The sequence below is a fragment of the Cololabis saira genome, unplaced genomic scaffold (genome assembly GCF_033807715.1).
Source record: "Cololabis saira isolate AMF1-May2022 unplaced genomic scaffold, fColSai1.1 scf025, whole genome shotgun sequence".
Taxonomy (NCBI): domain Eukaryota; kingdom Metazoa; phylum Chordata; class Actinopteri; order Beloniformes; family Belonidae; genus Cololabis; species Cololabis saira.
Window position 1 is genome coordinate 392,501 of NW_026906189.1, and position 17,477 is coordinate 409,977.

Sequence of the window (17,477 nt, forward strand, 5' to 3'; positions counted from 1 at the left end):
AGACCCGGCTCACCGTCCGAACCAGGGAACCCGCTTTTAAGTCCCCCCCCCCCCCCCCCCCCCTCCCCCCCACTGTGTGGCGGAGTCACATCCTGGTTATACAGCAGAGTGGCGCAGCGGAAGCGTGCTGGGCCCATAACCCAGAGGTCGATGGATCGAAACCATCCTCTGCTAATTAAGAGATCCTCTCATACATGAGATGTGAGAGATTAACTGAAATCTATCCAGAGCTTTTTGGAAACAAGAAAGTGGATGTATGATCTATGAACATACTGCACTGACTGTTGATGAAAATGCATTTAATCAAAATGAGGATGAATATATGTCTCAACCTAATAAAGTAAAACCAACCATTTTAAAATGAAGTAAAACCAACCATTTTAAAATAAAGACTCTAAATTGTCTATTTCTGAAGATTCACACACACACACACACACACACACACACACACACACACACACACACACACACACACACACACACACACACACACACACACACACACACACACACACACACACACACACACATACACACAGCTGACAGGTTGTTGTGGCCGAGTGGTTAAGGCGATGGACTAGAAATCCATTGGGGATTCCCCGCGCAGGTTCGAATCCTGCCAACAATGAGTAATGTTTGAATGTGCAAGACGACTGCCTAATTTGCAGTTATTAATCATATCCAGTACTGTCTTTCAAAAGTAATCAGTTGGCTTCCCTTGTGGTACATTTTGTATTTTCTACCCATCATGGTAATACCGATGGATGATTTTTAATTTTACCGCACCAGGACAACTTATATGAAATCACACATTTATTTCTAACATGAATGATTTGAAGATAGGATTTTTTTTTCGTTACGCCCGCCATTTTCAAAGCATGCAAGTTTCCGTAGTGTAGTGGTTATCACGTTCGCCTAACACGCGAAAGGTCCCCTGTTCGAAACTGGGCGGAAACATGTATTACTGCAATAATATTATTTGGACTTGGAAAACCCCTCTAATCCTCTTCTTGGTGCTCGGCACAGGAAGGTCGACCATCTCTTTCTCGCATTGGGTCTTATGCAGAAATGAATTTCGTTGCAGTTCCACAACTGATTAAAAGCCAGTCATTCCTCATTTACCTAATCTTTCAAATGTCCAACTTTACAGGAAAAAAAGAAACATATTACAGAGATTTTTTACAGGATCTTTTCGTCATGCCCGCCTTTTTCAAAACATGTAAGTCACTAGCTCCACCACCAAACCCCAGCAGCATTAACACCAGACCCCACTAGCTCCACCACCAGACCCCAGGAGCTTCCAACACCAGACCCCACTAGCTCCACCACCATACCCCAGCAGCATCACCACCAGACCCCAGGAGCTTCCACCACCAGACCCCAGGAGCTTCCACCACCAGACCTCAGGAGCTTCCACCACCAGACCCCAGGAGCTTCCACCAGACCCCAGCAGCATCACCACCAGACCCCACTAGCTCCACCACCAGACCCCAGCAGCATTACCACCAGACCCCATCCACCACCAGACCCTACTAGCTCCACCACCAGACCCCAGCAGCATTACCACCAGACCCCATCCACCACAAGACCCCACTAGCTCCACCACCAGACCCCAGCAGCATCACCACCAGACCCCATCCACCACCAGACCCTACTAGCTCCACCACCAGACCCCAGGAGCTTCCAACACCAGACCCCACTAGCTCCACCACCGGACCCCAGCAGCATCAGAACCAGACCCCAGGAGCTTCCACCACCAGACCCCAGGAGCTTCCACCACCAGACCCCAGGAGCTTCCACCACCAGACCCCAGGAGCTTCCACCACCAGACCTCAGGAGCTTCCACCACCAGACCCCAGGAGCTTCCACCACCAGACCCCAGCAGCATCAGCACCAGACCCCAGCAGCATCACCACCAGAACCCAGGAGCTTCCACCACCACACCCCAGGAGTTTCCATCACCAGACCCCAGGAGCTTCCACCACCAGACCCCTCTAGCTGCACCACCAGACCCCAGCAGCATCACCACCACACCTCAGGAGCTTCCACCACCAAACCCTAACAACAACTCAACAACCTCAAAAACCCGGCTCACCTGGAGCCACCCAAAGACCCGGCTCACCGTCCGAACCCGGGGACCCGCTTTTAAGCCCCCCACCGAGCGGCCACTGGAGTGAAAGAGCCAGCCCTTGGGCCTGGAGGACCAGGGCCCTGGTACCATAAACACCCAGACGCTCCTAGCACCATGGACAGCACTCTGTCAGATGCTCAAGCGCATATTGTTTTTTACTCATGTTCTGGTTTCAGGACCACAATAAAAACACAATAAAAGCTGAACAGGGTTCCATGGTGTAATGGTTAGCACTCTGGACTTTGACCCCAGGAGCTTCCACCACCAGACACCACTAGCTCCACCACCAGACGACAGCAGCATCACCACCACACCGCAGGAGCTTCCACCACCAGACACCACTAGCTCCTCCACCAGACCCCAGCAGCATCACCACCAGACCCCAGGAGCTTCCACCACCAGACCCCAGGAATTTCCATCACCAGACCCAAGGAGCTTCCATCACCTGACCCCAGGAGCTTCCATCACCAGACCCCAGGAGCTTCCACCACCAGACCCCAGCAGCATCACCACCACACCTCAGGAGCTTCCACCACCAGACCCCAACAACAACTCAACAACCTCAACAACCTCAACAACCCGGCTCACCTGGAGCCACCCAGAGACCCGGCTCACCGTCCGAACCAGGGGACCCGCTTTTAAGTCCCCTACCCCCCTCCCCCCCACTGTGTGGCGGAGTCACATGCTGTTTATACAGCAGAGTGGCGCAGCGGAAGCGTGCTGGGCCCATAACCCAGAGGTCGATGGATCGAAACCATCCTCTGCTACTTAAGAGATCCTCTCATACATGAGATGTGAGAGATTAACTGAAATCTATCCAGAGCTTTTTGGAAACAAGAAAGTGGATGTATGATCTATGAACATACTGCACTGACTGTTGATAAAATGCATTTAATCAAAATGAGGATGAAAATATGTCTCAACCTAATAAAGTAAAACCAACCATTTTAAAATAAAGTAAAACCAACCATTTTAAAATAAAGACTCTAAATTGTCTATTTCTGAAGATTCACACACACACACACACACACACACACACACACACACACACACACACACACACATACACACAGCTGACAGGTTGTTGTGGTAGAGTGGTTAAGGCGATGGACTAGAAATCCATTGGGGATACCCCGCGCAGGTTCGAATCCTGCCAACAACGAGTAATGTTTGAATGTGCAAGACGACTGCCTAATTTGCAGTTATTAATCATATCCAGTACTGTCTTTCAAAAGTAATCAGTTGGCTTGCCTTGTGGTACATTTTGTAGTTTCTACCCAGCATGGTAATACCGATGGATGATTTTTAATTTTACCGCACCAGGACAACTTATATGAAATCACACATTTATTTCTAACATGAATGATTTGAAGATAGGATTTTTTTTTCGTTACGCCCGCCATTTTCAAAGCATGCAAGTTTCCGTAGTGTAGTGGTTATCACGTTCGCCTAACACGCGAAAGGTCCCCTGTTCGAAACTGGGCGGAAACATGTATTACTGCAATAATATTATTTGGACTTGGAAAACCCCTCTAATCCTCTTCTTGGTGCTCGGCACAGGAAGGTCGACCATCTCTTTCTCGCATTGGGTCTTATGCAGAAATGAATTTCGTTGCAGTTCCACAACTGATTAAAAGCCAGTCATTCCTCATTTACCTAATCTTTCAAATGTCCAACTTTACAGGAAAAAAAGAAACATATTACAGAGATTTTTTACAGGATCTTTTCGTCATGCCCGCCTTTTTCAAAACATGTAAGTCACTAGCTCCACCACCAAACCCCAGCAGCATTAACACCAGACCCCACTAGCTCCACCACCAGACCCCAGGAGCTTCCAACACCAGACCCCACTAGCTCCACCACCATACCCCAGCAGCATCACCACCAGACCCCAGGAGCTTCCACCACCAGACCCCAGGAGCTTCCACCACCAGACCTCAGGAGCTTCCACCACCAGACCCCAGGAGCTTCCACCAGACCCCAGCAGCATCACCACCAGACCCCACTAGCTCCACCACCAGACCCCAGCAGCATTACCACCAGACCCCATCCACCACCAGACCCTACTAGCTCCACCACCAGACCCCAGCAGCATTACCACCAGACCCCATCCACCACAAGACCCCACTAGCTCCACCACCAGACCCCAGCAGCATCACCACCAGACCCCATCCACCACCAGACCCTACTAGCTCCACCACCAGACCCCAGGAGCTTCCAACACCAGACCCCACTAGCTCCACCACCGGACCCCAGCAGCATCAGCACCAGACCCCAGGAGCTTCCACCACCAGACCCCAGGAGCTTCCACCACCAGACCCCAGGAGCTTCCACCACCAGACCTCAGGAGCTTCCACCACCAGACCCCAGGAGCTTCCACCACCAGACCCCAGCAGCATCAGCACCAGACCCCAGCAGCATCACCACCAGAACCCAGGAGCTTCCACCACCACACCCCAGGAGCTTCCATCACCAGACCCCAGGAGCTTCCACCACCAGACCCCTCTAGCTGCACCACCAGACCCCAGCAGCATCACCACCACACCTCAGGAGCTTCCACCACCAAACCCTAACAACAACTCAACAACCTCAAAAACCCGGCTCACCTGGAGCCACCCAAAGACCCGGCTCACCGTCCGAACCCGGGGACCCGCTTTTAAGCCCCCCACCGACCGGCCACTGGAGTGAAAGAGCCAGCCCTTGGGCCTGGAGGACCAGGGCCCTGGTACCATAAACACCCAGACGCTCCTAGCACCATGGACAGCACTCTGTCAGATGCTCAAGCGCATATTGTTTTTTACTCATGTTCTGGTTTCAGGACCACAATAAAAACACAATAAAAGCTGAACAGGGTTCCATGGTGTAATGGTTAGCACTCTGGACTTTGACCCCAGGAGCTTCCACCACCAAGCACCACTAGCTCCACCACCAGACGACAGCAGCATCACCACCACACCTCAGGAGCTTCCACCACCAGACACCACTAGCTCCACCACCAGACCCCAGCAGCATCACCACCAGACCCCAGCAGCATCACCACCAGACCCCAGGAGCTTCCACCACCAGACCCCAGGAATTTCCATCACCAGACCCAAGGAGCTTCCATCACCTGACCCCAGGAGCTTCCATCACCAGACCCCAGGAGCTTCCACCACCAGACCCCACTAGCTGCACCACCAGACCCCAGCAGCATCACCACCACACCTCAGGAGCTTCCACCACCAGACCCTGACAACAACTCAACGACCTCAACAACCCGGCTCACCTGGAGCCACCCAGAGACCCGGCTCACCGTCCGAACCAGGGGACCCGCTTTTAAGTCCCCTCCCCCCCTCCCCCCCACTGTGTGGCGGAGTCACATCCTGGTTATACAGCAGAGTGGCGCAGCGGAAGCGTGCTGGGCCCATAACCCAGAGGTCGATGGATCGAAACCATCCTCTGCTACTTAAGAGATCCTCTCATACATGAGATGTGAGAGATTAACTGAAATCTATCCAGAGCTTTTTGGAAACAAGAAAGTGGATGTATGATCTATGAACTATGAACATACTGGCTGTTGATGCTGACTGTTGATGAAAATGCTGTTGATGAAAATGCATTTAATCAAAATGAGGATGAAAATATGTCTCAACCTAATAAAGTAAAACCAACCATTTTAAAATAAAGTAAAACCAACCATTTTAAAATAAAGACTCTAAATTGTCTATTTCTGAAGATTCACACACACACACACACACACACATACACACAGCTGACAGGTTGTTGTGGCTGAGTGGTTAAGGCGATGGACTAGAAATCCATTGGGGATTCCCCGCGCAGGTTCGAATCCTGCCAACAACGAGTAATGTTTGAATGTGCAAGACGACTGCCTAATTTGCAGTTATTAATTATATCCAGTACTGTCTTTCAAAAGTAATCAGTTGGCTTCCCTTGTGGTACATTTTGTATTTTCTACCCAGCATGGTAATACCGATGGATGATTTTTAATTTTACCGCACCAGGACAACTTATATGAAATCACACATTTATTTCTAACATGAATGATTTGAAGATAGGATTTTTTTTTCGTTACGCCCGCCATTTTCAAAGCATGCAAGTTTTCGTAGTGTAGTGGTTATCACGTTCGCCTAACACGCGAAAGGTCCCCTGTTCGAAACTGGGCGGAAACATGTATTACTGCAATAATATTATTTGGACTTGGAAAACCCCTCTAATCCTCTTCTTGGTGCTCGGCACAGGAAGGTCGACCATCTCTTTCTCGCATTGGGTCTTATGCAGAAATGAATTTCGTTGCAGTTCCACAACTGATTAAAAGCCAGTCATTCCCCATTTCCTGTAAATGTCCAACTTTACAGGAAAAAAAGAAACATATTACAGAGATTTTTTACAGGATCTTTTCGTCATGCCCGCCTTTTTCAAAACATGTAAGTCACTAGCTCCACCACCAAACCCCAGCAGCATTAACACCAGACCCCACTAGCTCCACCACCAGACCCCAGGAGCTTCCAACACCAGACCCCACTAGCTCCAGCACCATACCCCAGCAGCATCACCACCAGACCCCAGGAGCTTCCACCACCAGACCCCAGGAGCTTCCACCACCAGACCTCAGGAGCTTCCACCACCAGACCCCAGGAGCTTCCACCAGACCCCAGCAGCATCACCACCAGACCCCACTAGCTCCACCACCAGACCCCAGCAGCATTACCACCAGACCCCATCCACCACCAGACCCTACTAGCTCCACCACCAGACCCCAGCAGCATTACCACCAGACCCCATCCACCACAAGACCCCACTAGCTCCACCACCAGACCCCAGCAGCATCACCACCAGACCCCATCCACCACCAGACCCTACTAGCTCCACCACCAGACCCCAGGAGCTTCCAACACCAGACCCCACTAGCTCCACCACCAGACCCCAGCAGCATCAGCACCAGACCCCAGGAGCTTCCACCACCAGACCCCAGGAGCTTCCACCACCAGACCCCAGGAGCTTCCACCACCAGACCTCAGGAGCTTCCACCACCAGACCCCAGGAGCTTCCACCACCAGACCCCAGCAGCATCAGCACCAGACCCCAGCAGCATCACCACCAGAACCCAGGAGCTTCCACCACCACACCCCAGGAGCTTCCATCACCAGACCCCAGGAGCTTCCACCACCAGACCCCTCTAGCTGCACCACCAGACCCCAGCAGCATCACCACCACACCTCAGGAGCTTCCACCACCAAACCCTAACAACAACTCAACAACCTCAAAAACCCGGCTCACCTGGAGCCACCCAAAGACCCGGCTCACCGTCCGAACCCGGGGACCCGCTTTTAAGCCCCCCACCGACCGGCCACTGGAGTGAAAGAGCCAGCCCTTGGGCCTGGAGGACCAGGGCCCTGGTACCATAAACACCCGGACGCTCCTAGCACCATGGACAGCACTCTGTCAGATGCTCAAGCGCATATTGTTTTTTACTCATGTTCTGGTTTCAGGACCACAATAAAAACACAATGAAAGCTGAACAGGGTTCCATGGTGTAATGGTTAGCACTCTGGACTTTGACCCCAGGAGCTTCCACCACCAGACACCACTAGCTCCACCACCAGACGACAGCAGCATCACCACCACACCTCAGGAGCTTCCACCACCAGACACCACTAGCTCCACCACCAGACCCCAGCAGCATCACCACCAGACCCCAGCAGCATCACCACCAGACCCCAGGAGCTTCCACCACAAGACCCCAGGAATTTCCATCACCAGACCCAAGGAGCTTCCATCACCTGACCCCAGGAGCTTCCATCACCAGACCCCAGGAGCTTCCACCACCAGACCCCACTAGCTGCACCACCAGACCCCAGCAGCATCACCACCACACCTCAGGAGCTTCCACCACCAGACCCCAACAACAACTCAACGACCTCAACAACCCGGCTCACCTGGAGCCACCCAGAGACCCGGCTCACCGTCCGAACCAGGGGACCCGCTTTTAAGTCCCATCCCCCCCTCCCCCCCACTGTGTGGCGGAGTCACATCCTGGTTATACAGCAGAGTGGCGCAGCGGAAGCGTGCTGGGCCCATAACCCAGAGGTCGATGGATCAAAACCATCCTCTGCTACTTAAGAGATCCTCTCATACATGAGATGTGAGAGATTAACTGAAATCTATCCAGAGCTTTTTGGAAACAAGAAAGTGGATGTATGATCTATGAACATACTGCACTGACTGTTGATGAAAATGCATTTAATCAAAATGAGGATGAAAATATGTCTCAACCTAATAAGTAAAACCAACCATTTTAAAATAAAGTAAAACCAACCATTTTAAAATAAAGACTCTAAATTGTCTATTTCTGAAGATTCACACACACACACACACACACACACACACACACACACACACACACACACACACACACACACACACACACACACACACACACACATACACACAGCTGACAGGTTGTTGTGGCCGAGTGGTTAAGGCGATGGACTAGAAATCCATTGGGGATTCCCCGCGCAGGTTCGAATCCTGCCAACAACGAGTAATGTTTGAATGTGCAAGGACGACTGCCTAATTTGCAGTTATTAATCATATCCAGTACTGTCTTTCAAAAGTAATCAGTTGGCTTCCCTTGTGGTACATTTTGTATTTTCTACCCAGCATGGTAATACCGATGGATGATTTTTAATTTTACCGCACCAGGACAACTTATATGAAATCACACATTTATTTCTAACATGAATGATTTGAAGATAGGATTTTTTTTTTCGTTACGCCCGCCATTTTCAAAGCATGCAAGTTTCCGTAGTGTAGTGGTTATCACGTTCGCCTAACACGCGAAAGGTCCCCTGTTCGAAACTGGGCGGAAACATGTATTACTGCAATAATATTATTTGGACTTGGAAAACCCCTCTAATCCTCTTCTTGGTGCTCGGCACAGGAAGGTCGACCATCTCTTTCTCGCATTGGGTCTTATGCAGAAATGAATTTCGTTGCAGTTCCACAACTGATTAAAAGCCAGTCATTCCTCATTTACCTAATCTTTCAAATGTCCAACGTTACAGGAAAAAAAGAAACATATTACAGAGATTTTTTACAGGATCTTTTCGTCATGCCCGCCTTTTTCAAAACATGTAAGTCACTAGCTCCACCACCAAACCCCAGCAGCATTAACACCAGACCCCACTAGCTCCACCACCAGACCCCAGGAGCTTCCAACACCAGACCCCACTAGCTCCACCACCATACCCCAGCAGCATCACCACCAGACCCCAGGAGCTTCCACCACCAGACCCCAGGAGCTTCCACCACCAGACCTCAGGAGCTTCCAACAGACCCCAGCAGCATCACCACCAGACCCCACTAGCTCCACCACCAGACCCCAGCAGCATTACCACCAGACCCCATCCACCACCAGACCCTACTAGCTCCACCACCAGACCCCAGCAGCATTACCACCAGACCCCATCCACCACAAGACCCCACTAGCTCCACCACCAGACCCCAGCAGCATCACCACCAGACCCCATCCACCACCAGACCCTACTAGCTCCACCACCAGACCCCAGGAGCTTCCAACACCAGACCCCACTAGCTCCACCACCGGACCCCAGCAGCATCAGCACCAGACACCACTAGCTCCACCACCGGACCCCCAGCAGCATCAGCACCAGACCCCAGGAGCTTCCACCACCAGACCCCAGGAGCTTCCACCACCAGACCCCAGGAGCTTCCACCACCAGACCTCAGGAGCTTCCACCACCAGACCCCAGGAGCTTCCACCACCAGACCCCAGCAGCATCAGCACCAGACCCCAGCAGCATCACCACCAGAACCCAGGAGCTTCCACCACCACACCCCAGGAGCTTCCATCACCAGACCCCAGGAGCTTCCACCACCAGACCCCTCTAGCTGCACCACCAGACCCCAGCAGCATCACCACCACACCTCAGGAGCTTCCACCACCAAACCCTAACAACAACTCAACAACCTCAAAAACCCGGCTCACCTGGAGCCACCCAAAGACCCGGCTCACCGTCCGAACCCGGGGACCCGCTTTTAAGCCCCCCACCGAGCGGCCACTGGAGTGAAAGAGCCAGCCCTTGGGCCTGGAGGACCAGGGCCCTGGTACCATAAACACCCAGACGCTCCTAGCACCATGGACAGCACTCTGTCAGATGCTCAAGCGCATATTGTTTTTTACTCATGTTCTGGTTTCAGGACCACAATAAAAACACAATAAAAGCTGAACAGGGTTCCATGGTGTAATGGTTAGCACTCTGGACTTTGACCCCAGGAGCTTCCACCACCAGACACCACTAGCTCCACCACCAGACGACAGCAGCATCACCACCACACCGCAGGAGCTTCCACCACCAGACACCACTAGCTCCTCCACCAGACCCCAGCAGCATCACCACCAGACCCCAGGAGCTTCCACCACCAGACCCCAGGAATTTCCATCACCAGACCCAAGGAGCTTCCATCACCTGACCCCAGGAGCTTCCATCACCAGACCCCAGGAGCTTCCACCACCAGACCCCACTAGCTGCACACCAGACCCCAGCAGCATCACCACCACACCTCAGGAGCTTCCACCACCAGACCCCAACAACAACTCAACAACCTCAACAACCTCAACAACCCGGCTCACCTGGAGCCACCCAGAGACCCGGCTCACCGTCCGAACCAGGGGACCCGCTTTTAAGTCCCCTACCCCCCTCCCCCCCCACTGTGTGGCGGAGTCACATGCTGTTTATACAGCAGAGTGGCGCAGCGGAAGCGTACTGGGCCCATAACCCAGAGGTCGATGGATCAAAACCATCCTCTGCTACTTAAGAGATCCTCTCATACATGAGATGTGAGAGATTAACTGAAATCTATCCAGAGCTTTTTGGAAACAAGAAAGTGGATGTATGATCTATGAACATACTGCACTGACTGTTGATAAAATGCATTTAATCAAAATGAGGATGAAAATATGTCTCAACCTAATAAAGTAAAACCAACCATTTTAAAATAAAGTAAAACCAACCATTTTAAAATAAAGACTCTAAATTGTCTATTTCTGAAGATTCACACACACACACACACACACACACACACACACACACACACACACACACACACACACACACACACACACACACACACACACACACACACACACATACACACAGCTGACAGGTTGTTGTGGCCGAGTGGTTAAGGCGATGGACTAGAAATCCATTGGGATACCCCGCGCAGGTTCGAATCCTGCCAACAATGAGTAATGTTTGAATGTGCAAGACGACTGCCTAATTTGCAGTTATTAATCATATCCAGTACTGTCTTTCAAAAGTAATCAGTTGGCTTCCCTTGTGGTACATTTTGTATTTTCTACCCATCATGGTAATACCGATGGATGATTTTTAATTTTACCGCACCAGGACAACTTATATGAAATCACACATTTATTTCTAACATGAATGATTTGAAGATAGGATTTTTTTTTCGTTACGCCCGCCATTTTCAAAGCATGCAAGTTTCCGTAGTGTAGTGGTTATCACGTTCGCCTAACACGCGAAAGGTCCCCTGTTCGAAACTGGGCGGAAACATGTATTACTGCAATAATATTATTTGGACTTGGAAAACCCCTCTAATCCTCTTCTTGGTGCTCGGCACAGGAAGGTCGACCATCTCTTTCTCGCATTGGGTCTTATGCAGAAATGAATTTCGTTGCAGTTCCACAACTGATTAAAAGCCAGTCATTCCTCATTTACCTAATCTTTCAAATGTCCAACTTTACAGGGAAAAAAGAAACATATTACAGAGATTTTTTACAGGATCTTTTCGTCATGCCCGCCTTTTTCAAAACATGTAAGTCACTAGCTCCACCACCAAACCCCAGCAGCATTAACACCAGACCCCACTAGCTCCACCACCAGACCCCAGGAGCTTCAACACCAGACCCCACTAGCTCCACCACCATACCCCAGCAGCATCACCACCAGACCCCAGGAGCTTCCACCACCAGACCCCAGGAGCTTCCACCACCAGACCTCAGGAGCTTCCACCACCAGACCCCAGGAGCTTCCACCAGACCCCAGCAGCATCACCACCAGACCCCACTAGCTCCACCACCAGACCCCAGCAGCATTACCACCAGACCCCATCCACCACCAGACCCTACTAGCTCCACCACCAGACCCCAGCAGCATTACCACCAGACCCCATCCACCACAAGACCCCACTAGCTCCACCACCAGACCCCAGCAGCATCACCACCAGACCCCATCCACCACCAGACCACCTACTAGCTCCACCACCAGACCCCAGGAGCTTCCAACACCAGACCCCACTAGCTCCACCACCGGACCCCAGCAGCATCAGAACCAGACCCCAGGAGCTTCCACCACCAGACCCCAGGAGCTTCCACCACCAGACCCCAGGAGCTTCCACCACCAGACCCCAGGAGCTTCCACCACCAGACCTCAGGAGCTTCCACCACCAGACCCCAGGAGCTTCCACCACCAGACCCCAGCAGCATCAGCACCAGACCCCAGCAGCATCACCACCAGAACCCAGGAGCTTCCACCACCACACCCCAGGAGTTTCCATCACCAGACCCCAGGAGCTTCCACCACCAGACCCCTCTAGTTGCACCACCAGACCCCAGCAGCATCACCACCACACCTCAGGAGCTTCCACCACCAAACCTAACAACAACTCAACAACCTCAAAAACCCGGCTCACTTGGAGCCACCCAAAGACCCGGCTCACCGTCCGAACCCGGGGACCCGCTTTTAAGCCCCCCACCGACCGGCCACTGGAGTGAAAGAGCCAGCCCTTGGGCCTGGAGGACCAGGGCCCTGGTACCATAAACACCCAGACGCTCCTAGCATCATGGACAGCACTCTGTCAGATGCTCAAGCGCATATTGTTTTTTACTCATGTTCTGGTTTCAGGACCACAATAAAAACCCAATAAAAGCTGAACAGGGTTCCATGGTGTAATGGTTAGCACTCTGGACTTTGACCCCAGGAGCTTCCACCACCAGACACCACTAGCTCCACCACCAGACGACAGCAGCATCACCACCACACCTCAGGAGCTTCCACCACCAGACACCACTAGCTCCACCACCAGACCCCAGCAGCATCACCACCAGACCCCAGCAGCATCACCACCAGACCCCAGGAGCTTCCACCACAAGACCCCAGGAATTTCCATCACCAGACCCAAGGTGCTTCCATCACTTGACCCCAGGAGCTTCCATCACTTGACCCAGGAGCTTCCATCACCAGACCCCAGGAGCTTCCACCACCAGACCCCACTAGCTGCACCACCAGACCCCAGCAGCATCACCACCACACCTCAGGAGCTTCCACCACCAGACCCCAACAACAACTCAACGACCTCAACAACCCGGCTCACCTGGAGCCACCCAGAGACCCGCTCACCGTCCGAACCAGGGGACCCGCTTTTAAGTCCCCTCCCCCCCTCCCCCCCACTGTGTGGCGGAGTCACATCCTGGTTATACAGCAGAGTGGCGCAGCGGAAGCGTGCTGGGCCCATAACCCAGAGGTCGATGGATCGAAAACCATCCTCTGCTACTTAAGAGATCCTCTCATACATGAGATGTGAGAGATTAACTGAAATCTATCCAGAGCTTTTTGGCAACAAGAAAGTGGATGTATGATCTATGAACTATGAACATACTGGCTGTTGATGCTGACTGTTGATGAAAATGCTGTTGATGAAAATGCATTTAATCAAAATGAGGATGAAAATATGTCTCAACCTAATAAAGTAAAACCAACCATTTTAAAATAAAGTAAAACCAACCATTTTAAAATAAAGACTCTAATTGTCTATTTCTGAAGATTCACACACACACACACACACATACACACAGCTGACAGGTTGTTGTGGCCGAGTGGTTAAGGCGATGGACTAGAAATCCATTGGGGATTCCCCGCAGGTTCGAATCCTGCCAACAACGAGTAATGTTTGAATGTGCAAGACGACTGCCTAATTTGCAGTTATTAATCATATCCAGTACTGTCTTTCAAAAGTAATCAGTTGGCTTCCCTTGTGGTACATTTTGTATTTTCTACCCAGCATGGTAATACCGATGGATGATTTTTAATTTTACCGCACCAGGACAACTTATATGAAATCACACATTTATTTCTAACATGAATGATTTGAAGATAGGATTTTTTTTTCGTTACGCCCGCCATTTTCAAAGCATGCAAGTTTCCGTAGTGTAGTGGTTATCACGTTCGCCTAACACGCGAAAGGTCCCCTGTTCGAAACTGGGCGGAAACATGTATTACTGCAATAATATTATTTGGACTTGGAAAACCCCTCTAATCCTCTTCTTGGTGCTCGGCACAGGAAGGTCGACCATCTCTTTCTCGCATTGGGTCTTATGCAGAAATGAATTTCGTTGCAGTTCCACAACTGATTAAAAGCCAGTCATTCCTCATTTACCTAATCTTTCAAATGTCCAACGTTACAGGAAAAAAAGAAACATATTACAGAGATTTTTTACAGGATCTTTTCGTCATGCCCGCCTTTTTCAAAACATGTAAGTCACTAGCTCCACCACCAAACCCCAGCAGCATTAACACCAGACCCCACTAGCTCCACCACCAGACCCCAGGAGCTTCCAACACCAGACCCCACTAGCTCCACCACCATACCCCAGCAGCATCACCACCAGACCCCAGGAGCTTCCACCACCAGACCCCAGGAGCTTCCACCACCAGACCTCAGGAGCTTCCAACAGACCCCAGCAGCATCACCACCAGACCCCACTAGCTCCACCACCAGACCCCAGCAGCATTACCACCAGACCCCACTAGCTCCACCACCATACCCCAGCAGCATCACCACCAGACCCCAGGAGCTTCCACCACCAGACCCCAGGAGCTTCCACCACCAGACCTCAGGAGCTTCCACCACCAGACCCCAGGAGCTTCCACCAGACCCCAGCAGCATCACCACCAGACCCCACTAGCTCCACCACCAGACCCCAGCAGCATTACCACCAGACCCCATCCACCACCAGACCCTACTAGCTCCACCACCAGACCCCAGCAGCATTACCACCAGACCCCATCCACCACAAGACCCCACTAGCTCCACCACCAGACCCCAGCAGCATCACCACCAGACCCCATCCACCACCAGACCCTACTAGCTCCACCACCAGACCCCAGGAGCTTCCAACACCAGACTCCACTAGCTCCACCACCGGACCCCAGCAGCATCAGCACCAGACCCCAGGAGCTTCCACCACCAGACCCCAGGAGCTTCCACCACCAGACCCCAGGAGCTTCCACCACCAGACCTCAGGAGCTTCCACCACCAGACCCCAGGAGCTTCCACCACCAGACCCCAGCAGCATCAGCACCAGACCCCAGCAGCATCACCACCAGAACCCAGGAGCTTCCACCACCACACCCCAGGAGCTTCCATCACCAGACCCCAGGAGCTTCCACCACCAGACCCCTCTAGCTGCACCACCAGACCCCAGCAGCATCACCACCACACCTCAGGAGCTTCCACCACCAAACCCTAACAACAACTCAACAACCTCAAAAACCCGGCTCACCTGGAGCCACCCAAAGACCCGGCTCACCGTCCGAACCCGGGGACCCGCTTTTAAGCCCCCCACCGACCGGCCACTGGAGTGAAAGAGCCAGCCCTTGGGCCTGGAGGACCAGGGCCCTGGTACCATAAACACCCAGACGCTCCTAGCACCATGGACAGCACTCTGTCAGATGCTCAAGCGCATATTGTTTTTTACTCATGTTCTGGTTTCAGGACCACAATAAAAACACAATAAAAGCTGAACAGGGTTCCATGGTGTAATGGTTAGCACTCTGGACTTTGACCCCAGGAGCTTCCACCACCAGACACCACTAGCTCCACCACCAGACGACAGCAGCATCACCACCACACCTCAGGAGCTTCCACCACCAGACACCACTAGCTCCACCACCAGACCCCAGCAGCATCACCACCAGACCCCAGGAGCTTCCACCACCAGACCCCAGGAATTTCCATCACCAGACCCAAGGAGCTTCCATCACCTGACCCCAGGAGCTTCCATCACCAGACCCCAGGAGCTTCCACCACCAGACCCCACTAGCTGCACCACCAGACCCCAGCAGCATCACCACCACACCTCAGGAGCTTCCACCACCAGACCCTGACAACAACTCAACAACCTCAACAACCCGGCTCACCTGGAGCCACCCAGAGACCCGGCTCACCGTCCGAACCAGGGAACCCGCTTTTAAGTCCCCCCCCCCCCCCCCCCCTCCCCCCCACTGTGTGGCGGAGTCACATCCTGGTTATACAGCAGAGTGGCGCAGCGGAAGAGTGCTGGGCCCATAACCCAGAGGTCGATGGATCGAAACCATCCTCTGCTAATTAAGAGATCCTCTCATACATGAGATGTGAGAGATTAACTGAAATCTATCCAGAGCTTTTTGGAAACAAGAAAGTGGATGTATGATCTATGAACATACTGCACTGACTGTTGATGAAAATGCATTTAATCAAAATGAGGATGAAAATATGTCTCAACCTAATAAAGTAAAACCAACCATTTTAAAATGAAGTAAAACCAACCATTTTAAAATAAAGACTCTAAATTGTCTATTTCTGAAGATTCACACACACACACACACACACACACACACACACACACACACACACACATACACACAGCTGACAGGTTGTTGTGGCCGAGTGGTTAAGGCGATGGACTAGAAATCCATTGGGGATTCCCCGCGCAGGTTCGAATCCTGCCAACAATGAGTAATGTTTGAATGTGCAAGACGACTGCCTAATTTGCAGTTATTAATCATATCCAGTACTGTCTTTCAAAAGTAATCAGTTGGCTTCCCTTGTGGTACATTTTGTATTTTCTACCCATCATGGTAATACCGATGGATGATTTTTAATTTTACCGCACCAGGACAACTTATATGAAATCACACATTTATTTCTAACATGAATGATTTGAAGATAGGATTTTTTTTTCGTTACGCCCGCCATTTTCAAAGCATGCAAGTTTCCGTAGTGTAGTGGTTATCACGTTCGCCTAACACGCGAAAGGTCCCCTGTTCGAAACTGGGCGGAAACATGTATTACTGCAATAATATTATTTGGACTTGGAAAACCCCTCTAATCCTCTTCTTGGTGCTCGGCACAGGAAGGTCGACCATCTCTTTCTCGCATTGGGTCTTATGCAGAAATGAATTTCGTTGCAGTTCCACAACTGATTAAAAGCCAGTCATTCCTCATTTACCTAATCTTTCAAATGTCCAACTTTACAGGAAAAAAA

General features: G+C 51.5%; 11 non-coding genes across 11 annotated transcripts; all 11 read left to right on the top strand.

The window, feature by feature from the left end:
* Window positions 1–546: 546 nt before the first annotated feature.
* trnas-aga (transfer RNA serine (anticodon AGA)) lies at window positions 547–628 on the top strand. The gene has a single exon. It is a non-coding gene; the product is annotated as a tRNA-Ser (tRNA).
* Window positions 629–884: 256 nt separating this feature from the next.
* trnav-aac (transfer RNA valine (anticodon AAC)) lies at window positions 885–957 on the top strand. The gene has a single exon. It is a non-coding gene; the product is annotated as a tRNA-Val (tRNA).
* A 2,592-nt stretch (window positions 958–3,549) lies between these two features.
* Window positions 3,550–3,622, top strand: trnav-aac (transfer RNA valine (anticodon AAC)). Its single transcript has one exon. It is a non-coding gene; the product is annotated as a tRNA-Val (tRNA).
* Window positions 3,623–5,889: 2,267 nt separating this feature from the next.
* Window positions 5,890–5,971, top strand: trnas-aga (transfer RNA serine (anticodon AGA)). The gene has a single exon. It is a non-coding gene; the product is annotated as a tRNA-Ser (tRNA).
* A 256-nt stretch (window positions 5,972–6,227) lies between these two features.
* On the top strand, window positions 6,228–6,300 carry trnav-aac (transfer RNA valine (anticodon AAC)). The gene has a single exon. It is a non-coding gene; the product is annotated as a tRNA-Val (tRNA).
* A 2,289-nt stretch (window positions 6,301–8,589) lies between these two features.
* trnas-aga (transfer RNA serine (anticodon AGA)) lies at window positions 8,590–8,671 on the top strand. Its single transcript has one exon. It is a non-coding gene; the product is annotated as a tRNA-Ser (tRNA).
* Window positions 8,672–8,929: 258 nt separating this feature from the next.
* trnav-aac (transfer RNA valine (anticodon AAC)) lies at window positions 8,930–9,002 on the top strand. The gene has a single exon. It is a non-coding gene; the product is annotated as a tRNA-Val (tRNA).
* Window positions 9,003–11,654: 2,652 nt separating this feature from the next.
* On the top strand, window positions 11,655–11,727 carry trnav-aac (transfer RNA valine (anticodon AAC)). The gene has a single exon. It is a non-coding gene; the product is annotated as a tRNA-Val (tRNA).
* Window positions 11,728–14,370: 2,643 nt separating this feature from the next.
* Window positions 14,371–14,443, top strand: trnav-aac (transfer RNA valine (anticodon AAC)). Its single transcript has one exon. It is a non-coding gene; the product is annotated as a tRNA-Val (tRNA).
* Window positions 14,444–16,865: 2,422 nt separating this feature from the next.
* trnas-aga (transfer RNA serine (anticodon AGA)) lies at window positions 16,866–16,947 on the top strand. Its single transcript has one exon. It is a non-coding gene; the product is annotated as a tRNA-Ser (tRNA).
* A 256-nt stretch (window positions 16,948–17,203) lies between these two features.
* Window positions 17,204–17,276, top strand: trnav-aac (transfer RNA valine (anticodon AAC)). The gene has a single exon. It is a non-coding gene; the product is annotated as a tRNA-Val (tRNA).
* The last annotated feature ends 201 nt before the right edge of the window (window positions 17,277–17,477 follow it).